This window comes from Micropterus salmoides, unplaced genomic scaffold (assembly GCF_014851395.1).
Source record: "Micropterus salmoides isolate LMB-PRFRI ecotype aquatic unplaced genomic scaffold, ASM1485139v1 Ms_hic_scaffold_22, whole genome shotgun sequence".
Lineage (NCBI taxonomy): Eukaryota > Metazoa > Chordata > Actinopteri > Centrarchiformes > Centrarchidae > Micropterus > Micropterus salmoides.
The window spans coordinates 7,933,065-7,940,191 of record NW_024041373.1 but is presented as its reverse complement, the minus strand read 5'-3'; positions in this window follow the sequence as shown (position 1 = coordinate 7,940,191).

Here is a 7,127-nt window from a genome sequence, read left to right as displayed (position 1 = left end):
AAGCACAACAATAGAACACACATAGCCAAATCATTTAATGTTTAATTCATCATTAACAAATTGTGAAACATTGTCTTGTTTTCGTGGATGTGTTTCAAACGGTATTGTTGTGTTTTGTACCTCAGGGCCACTGTAGAAAACCCCCCAAATGTTACTTTTTGCATGAGATATCCTACATTTTAGTACACAAGAGGTATATTTGTTCCCTTTTTCTCAAAGTAACCTGCTGTAGCAGCGACAGGCAGTGTGGATGTTGATATATTCCTTGGCTGATTTAATGACCTGTTTAATTCTGGCACGTCTTGTCGCCCTCTCGGATGTTTTGCAGTTTTAATTGGTGTAATCATCGGTCTTGAAAAAGGCCACAGGGTTGTTTAATGGGTCTCGTTTGTCAAGATGCACAGAATTATAACACAAAAGACATGCCATTTATTCAACGCTACAGTCTTCCAGTGATTATGGGTGTCACAATTGATAATTAGTACAAGATTTGATTTATCTGAAAGCCAAAATGAAACCTCTGTGGTGTGAGGAAATTAGTTTGACAGTGTTTGGATGAGCAGTGTTTACACTGCAGTGTGGCGGCGTGGGAACACTTTACCACTCCACTGTTAACTGAAGCAACATGCACACACTTACTACCGTTTCTGGACAGCAGAGTCAGGAGTCCTTTGATGCGACATCTGGAGTAGCAACTGGATATTTTCAGTAATGACAAAACTTCATATGAAATTATGAATATACTGTTTTACTCTGCAGGCTTTTGTCACATGATAAGCGGAGGTTCTGGTTCCAGTTTTCAGGCAGCAAAGTACAAAGTGCTTTACACAGTTTCCTCAAACTGTGGGAATTAGGTCAAGCTAACATTTACAATTTGATAAAGACTGTTTAAATGCACTTCCTCCATAATTAACACCCATACTGTGGGTTACTTATACGCCCTCTTAATTGTTTCTTAGTTTGAAACTGCTTGGAAAGCATCTATTTTATCATTTAGCATAACTTATAGAACAGAAAAAATGAACTTTCAATTAATTTCTTCTTTTGCTATCGCGAAATAAAAACATTCCCAAGCACAAATATGCTGAGCGTGCACCCATTATGCATTCATCTTCACTCTGCAAACCACATCCTGCATTTTATCTGAATGAATTATTAACCAAGTTAATGAATATTTCATTTTTCTTTATGGAACCATTTAACAGTCCCAACAGAGGTAATGACATCGTAAGCGGTGCCAAGTACCTGGAGAGAGAGGGAGAATATCATTTTTGTGGCCAACCAGGTTAAGTTGTGTAACATTTGGTGATATATTAAGACCTTAAAGTTTTCATTGTAGTCTGTCTTTAACAATGAACATGTGTTAATTTAAGGCCTCCCCTTTTGTTATAATGTGTAAACATGCCTTTACTATATAACTTCCACTGACCTGGCTTTATGTCCTCACACACAGACCTGAAATCCCATTGTATCTCAAGAATGGACACAGCATGATCTGGAGCAGCTGGGGGGATTTACACTGAGCAAATGAATTTAATGGTGTAATTAACATTACCTTGATTTGTCCCAGGAAAAGACCTCAGTAAGTCTGGCGTGTGTGGTAATTTATTGCAGAGTTCCAATGAAGAACACTCACCTACTGTAGAGACGGTCATTACAAACACCGGCTTGATTAGAAGGGGGAAGAAACTGCTCCAGACTTGTTATTGATGAATGCTGGTAATTCTGTATACTACTGTTATACTGAATCAAGACAGTGGAAGTTTAAAATACATTAAATGAACCCTCAGATGGATAGGCCATTTGATCCTACACTACTCCATTGGTCAAAAATGACCAGCATTATAGTCGTTTTTGTTAATAATAAATATGCTGTTCTCATAAGTTTGCACAAAATGATCATCTGAATTACACACATGAACTGTTGAAAAATTGTAATGTTTGTCATTTTAAATCTTTTTATCATTTTAAATGAAAAAATGGCTGTCTGTGATTATTGCACATTGTACTTTACACAGTTGTTTTCTTCATGGTCACTTTTATTTACAACAACAACCACTGTACAGTTATGTGAGCTTAGCTGTAAAGAAGGCTAATATGTTTGAAATAGCAGATACGCTTTAACAATTGTAAACAATGTCGAAACAGTATGTAAAATAGCTATCTATTTAGTGACGGCAAAAAAACTGACTAGCCAGGTCATTTTTGACCCACCTGGGTTAAGAACCCTTGTAATATTACATATTGGCAGACATTTTTTTTGGTCTTCACCCAATCAATTTCCACCATCTTTACACTAAACTAAGCTTCCATGTTGACCCCAAATCTTCATTTACACACTGTTGTCTGAGCGTTGCAGTTCTTTGTAAGCATTGTTGCCATGATGGAGGGAGGCCTGATGAGTGGGGAAGCAATTTGTGTCCAAACCCCAAGAAACTCCAAACTCTCCCAAGTAATTCCCTCTATTCCGACTCCTTAAAACCTTGTCTTGATACAAACAATAGCAACGCTTTGTAAAAGTGACTCTAAAACCCCTGCCAAGCATAATTTATCATTTGAATGACAATAGACCACTTAGCACTGCTTAAATTATTTCGGTGCTCTATCTGCTACTTGACTGTCTTTGTGTTGTAACAGCGGACGATCATTAACGCCACAGGGTGATGTGGTGCTCTCTTATCTCTGGCTTGGTCCTCAGAGTTTACTTCAGATAGAAACTGCTCGGCCATGACAGCAACAACTTCTTTTTTCATTCCAAGACAAGTCTAAGTCATGACTTATTAGATTTAAGTGTAACAGCGTGAACAATGTAGAAAGTAAAATTATACTTTTAAAGTGTACTTTTGTCATGTGAGAGGCTTCATATGATTAATTTATCTTAAATATTTTGAATTGGGCAGGTGCAAAAACCAGTGTTAATTACAACAGGGGTCAGGAGACAGACCATGGGAGGTTGACCATAATAAAGAGAATAGGTTTCAGTAATTGTAAAAGAAGACCGTCAACCTCTCAGTCATTTCATTTGTGAGTTTGAGGAGGTAAACATGTCAAACTGGAAACAAAATGCTCTTTTAAATAATAAAACCGAACTACATTAATTAAGGTTTGGATTTGGACAATGTTTAACCAAGGAAAAAAAGTAGTTTAAAAGAATAGTTTCTTTGGTATATGCTGTATTTGTTTTCTTGCAGAGGGTTAGATGAGAAGATCAACACCAAACTCACATCTGAATACGATTTTTAGCCACAACGACTTCAAGACTCCCGTCACAAGACGGCAAGTTGTGTAGTGTGAACGGCACAGCCATCGGCTGACGCTGAAAGTCGTGTAGTGTGCACAAGGCATAACAGGAAGCTTGGCAAAAAAGACTGGAAGCAGGAGGAAACAGCTAACAAAGTCTTGAAGCTCAGTAATCAACACATTACATCTCATTTGTTGAATCCATTCAAAAGTATTAAAAAGGTGAGTTGCGGTTTTACAGAGTGTTATGTGCTGGACTATTTCTTGGCTAGGTGATGTGATTTCCTCTAGTTTCCTCTGGTTGCCTCATAGTGATGACAAGACCCCAGGAAGTCACTGTTGATTAGTGTTTTCCTGGTGCTGGGAACCTTTGACCAGAGTCAGGCTAGCTGCTTCCCCTGCTTCCAGTCTTACAGGAATGCTTAGCTAAGCTAACAGTCTCCGGACTCCAGCTCCATACACAATGCAGGGACATGAAAGTGGTATCAATCGTCTCATGTAACTCTTGGCAAGAGAGCAAATAAGTGTATTTCCCAAAACATTATCAAATATTCCTTTAAGAGGTCAATTTCAAATCCTTGTGGTAAACGTTAAAATATATGTGTGTTTATATACTGTGTGTATTCTATAGCTTTTTGTTGATCAAACCAAGTATTTTATATGTGTTGTAACAGTATCTAATTTTTCAAACAAACTCAAATTTTAAATTCTCATCACGATCTGACCTAAGAGTAAGTATCATGTTCCGCGGCAGACAGGTACCAAATTCCTGCACCGTGTGGCTTTGTGGCCCATCGTTCCCGTCTTGTCCTCCTTACAGTGATAACTGCCATAATGAGATTTGCCATTAAGAAAGAAAAGAATGAAAAGGACCCCAGCCATCTGTATAGCTCACCATGGTAAAAGGCTGAATGCTATCAAGCCAGAATTCAATCGCTGAATTATACCCTCTTTGTGTGCGTAGGGCTAGTGAGTACCTCACACTATATTCATTTCAAAAAGGCCTCAATTTAATTAGTTCTCATATGTTGAAAAATTCATGAATTTGTCTGCAATTCCCGCTTCCATTGTTGGGAGTGACTTAAGCGGTGGTGTTAGGCTTTCGGGCGGTTTGGAAGGAAAAATAGCCCCCCACAAAAAAGAAACAACTGTTTATGTAAATAGACACTGCGTGTTTACTTGGTGGAAGAAAGCGAGGGCCCTGAACAGAGTGCTAAGCTTAGCGTGCCTCTGCCAAAGGGGACCTCTCACCATCAACTTCAGTCTTATTAAACTGATTACCAACTCCAGCTAATTAATCAGAGACGGTGCCCTTTCTTGTCATGCAGGGAGGGAGCTCTGTGTGTCTCACAGAGTTCCTCTCTCACCGCCTCCCCCTCCCATCTGCTCGCCTCTGTTCCCTCCTTTCTCCCTTTTCTTTTTCCAGCTTTGATTGAAGTAGGGGAATGGTAATTTTCATGCATCATCTGGGCCGGCAGGATGGGAGGACAAGTAGTAATTACCTTAAACAAACAAGGCCGAGATTGCTTGAGAAGCTACCTCTTTATTCAAGCTCGCGAAATAAGAAAACAGACTGAGAGCATAATGGTTTCAAAACAAATTTTACAGGCCATTTTGTTCCTTGTGTTCGATACGGTTTTCATCTGAGAGTCAGCCCAAAAAATATTTGAGTTGAAAGCCATTTTAGCAGTAGTTTGGTTCAGGTAGTTTGGTTCATTGAAGGTTGTGTGCTTTTCAAATGTTACAGCCTGTGGTACCACGTCCTACAGAATCAAAATGCAAAGCGCAGCCATTGTTAACCCAGATGATCAAGTCATCTAATTTTAGGATGGCATACGTAAATGCCACATCTGGGTTATGATCATGTCAAGATCTTACTTCAAGTCTAGATGCTGGATAAAGCAGATATTAAACATGTTGCTTTGCCCTTAAAACACAAATCAGTCATGTGGTTTTCTTCTGTCAGCAACTAACTGACAACAGTCTTTCTCAGGTGAGGATTTTCTTAACAAAGGTGCCAATATTTTGTGCCGACGGAGAGCATTTAGATCTGTATGGGGAAACTGAAACTCTCCACCTACCCCAGACTTGTCAATTTACTTTGCCAACTGTGTTGCATTGCACTGTGACCAACCACCAGAATTACTCGGTACAAAAGTGAGGAATCAATTTACAAAAACAGAAATGTACTAGATGAATATATATAATGTGAAAAAATAAAAAAATAAGTTGAAGCTTTTGTAATATGATTGCAACATTTCTTTTCATTATTGATTAATATGTGGATTTTTTTTTTTATCAACTCATTAACTATTTAGTATATAACATTTCTGAAAGCAGTAAAATGCTTATCACAATCCCAGAGGCCATCTAGAAATACCTTTTGATGATATAAAACAAAGAAATGAGAAGCTGAAAACAGAGAATGACTGGCACTTGATAACTTAAATGATTAAAATAATGTAAATTAAGTTGGCAAAATTAACATTCTGCCAACTTATTTGTTGATTAAATGACTAAACATTTCAGAACTACTGCATGGAGGTTGCCGGATGAGCTAGCTCATCATATGACTAGGCTACTAGCTGATATCTGATAAATGGCCCATGTATCAGCAGAAAGCAAATTGATTAAAGTTCTTAAGGATCCAGAATCAACGTGGTCAAACAGGCACACAGTGACCTGTCCGTGTCCGCTGGTTGTAAATTACACAACTCAAACAAACCTTAATTGGACATTCATTAAGTCAGTCCATGCATGTAAACATAGCCAATGTGTTTAGCCCCTGCTCTGCACCGTGCATTCGGTCTTTAATTCCTGTAGTGATTCCTTAACAGTTGAATCTCAAGAGATCAAGCCTCCCCCGATCGCTCCTCAAGTTACTCTACACTTCCCTCACATGTGCTAAACTAGATAGTTTTATAGCTATTACAGGCATTTATGGGTTTAGTTGTGACTGTTTCTCACTTCAGTGACCTCTGTGTCATTGTAGCATGATTTGTCACAGCATTAGTTGTTATGCTGTTTGCATTGTTCATAAAAGGTCCACCTGTGTGTCCGTGTCTGCTGAACTTTTCTCCTCTTTTGACAGTTCTCTTTTCTGATACCAATAGATTTCTCATCTGGTCTCTGTGGGCGTTCATCTTTTCCTTGAAGTTGTAGGAATAAAGAAGTGAACATTTTATCTACTTGATCACAGGTGTTTTTATGGCAGTGAGATCAGTATGGGTGTGTGTATTAGCAACAATGTAAAAATAAAACAGTGGTAAAATACTTTTCTCCTGACTGTGAGTGCAAGTATCCAATCGTGGTTTGCCTGAGGAAACATGTGTGCTTTGTGTGGGAATGGGCCTTGAGAAGCTCAGATCCCCCTTCTCCCAACTCACACTTCCTGCTGTTCTGTCTGATTGTGTCGTCTTTGTCTTAGCCTGATGCGCTTGCCTCCTCCTCTGGAGAGGCTAATGCGTGCCCTTTTTTTCTCCTGCAATCTCACCAAATGCCAAGTGTAACTGGTGCCCCTATTGCTCCTAATTAATGCGTGATTAAAGAGTGAAATAAGGGATTCTACCAGTGATTTGTTTTTGCAGGGAGTAAGAAATTAATCCCCTTTGGATCTTGCAAAATCATTTAAGGATTCTCCTTGTTCTGTTTATCAAATAAACCAAGTAATTAGAGACTTTAGATAAGTAGGCTAAATTGATGCCCGCCCTATGTCTTTCCAAGCTAGTCTTCGCTGATAGAAACAGCTGTTCTTTCTCTGGTAATGTGCAGCATTATACTTGTCCAATAACAATGCCCTTTGTGTTTGGTAGTCGTGTAATTACACTGGGGAGCATCCTTGACCTTGGTAAGCACATCTATCTTACTTGTGGATCAGTGTATTTCAT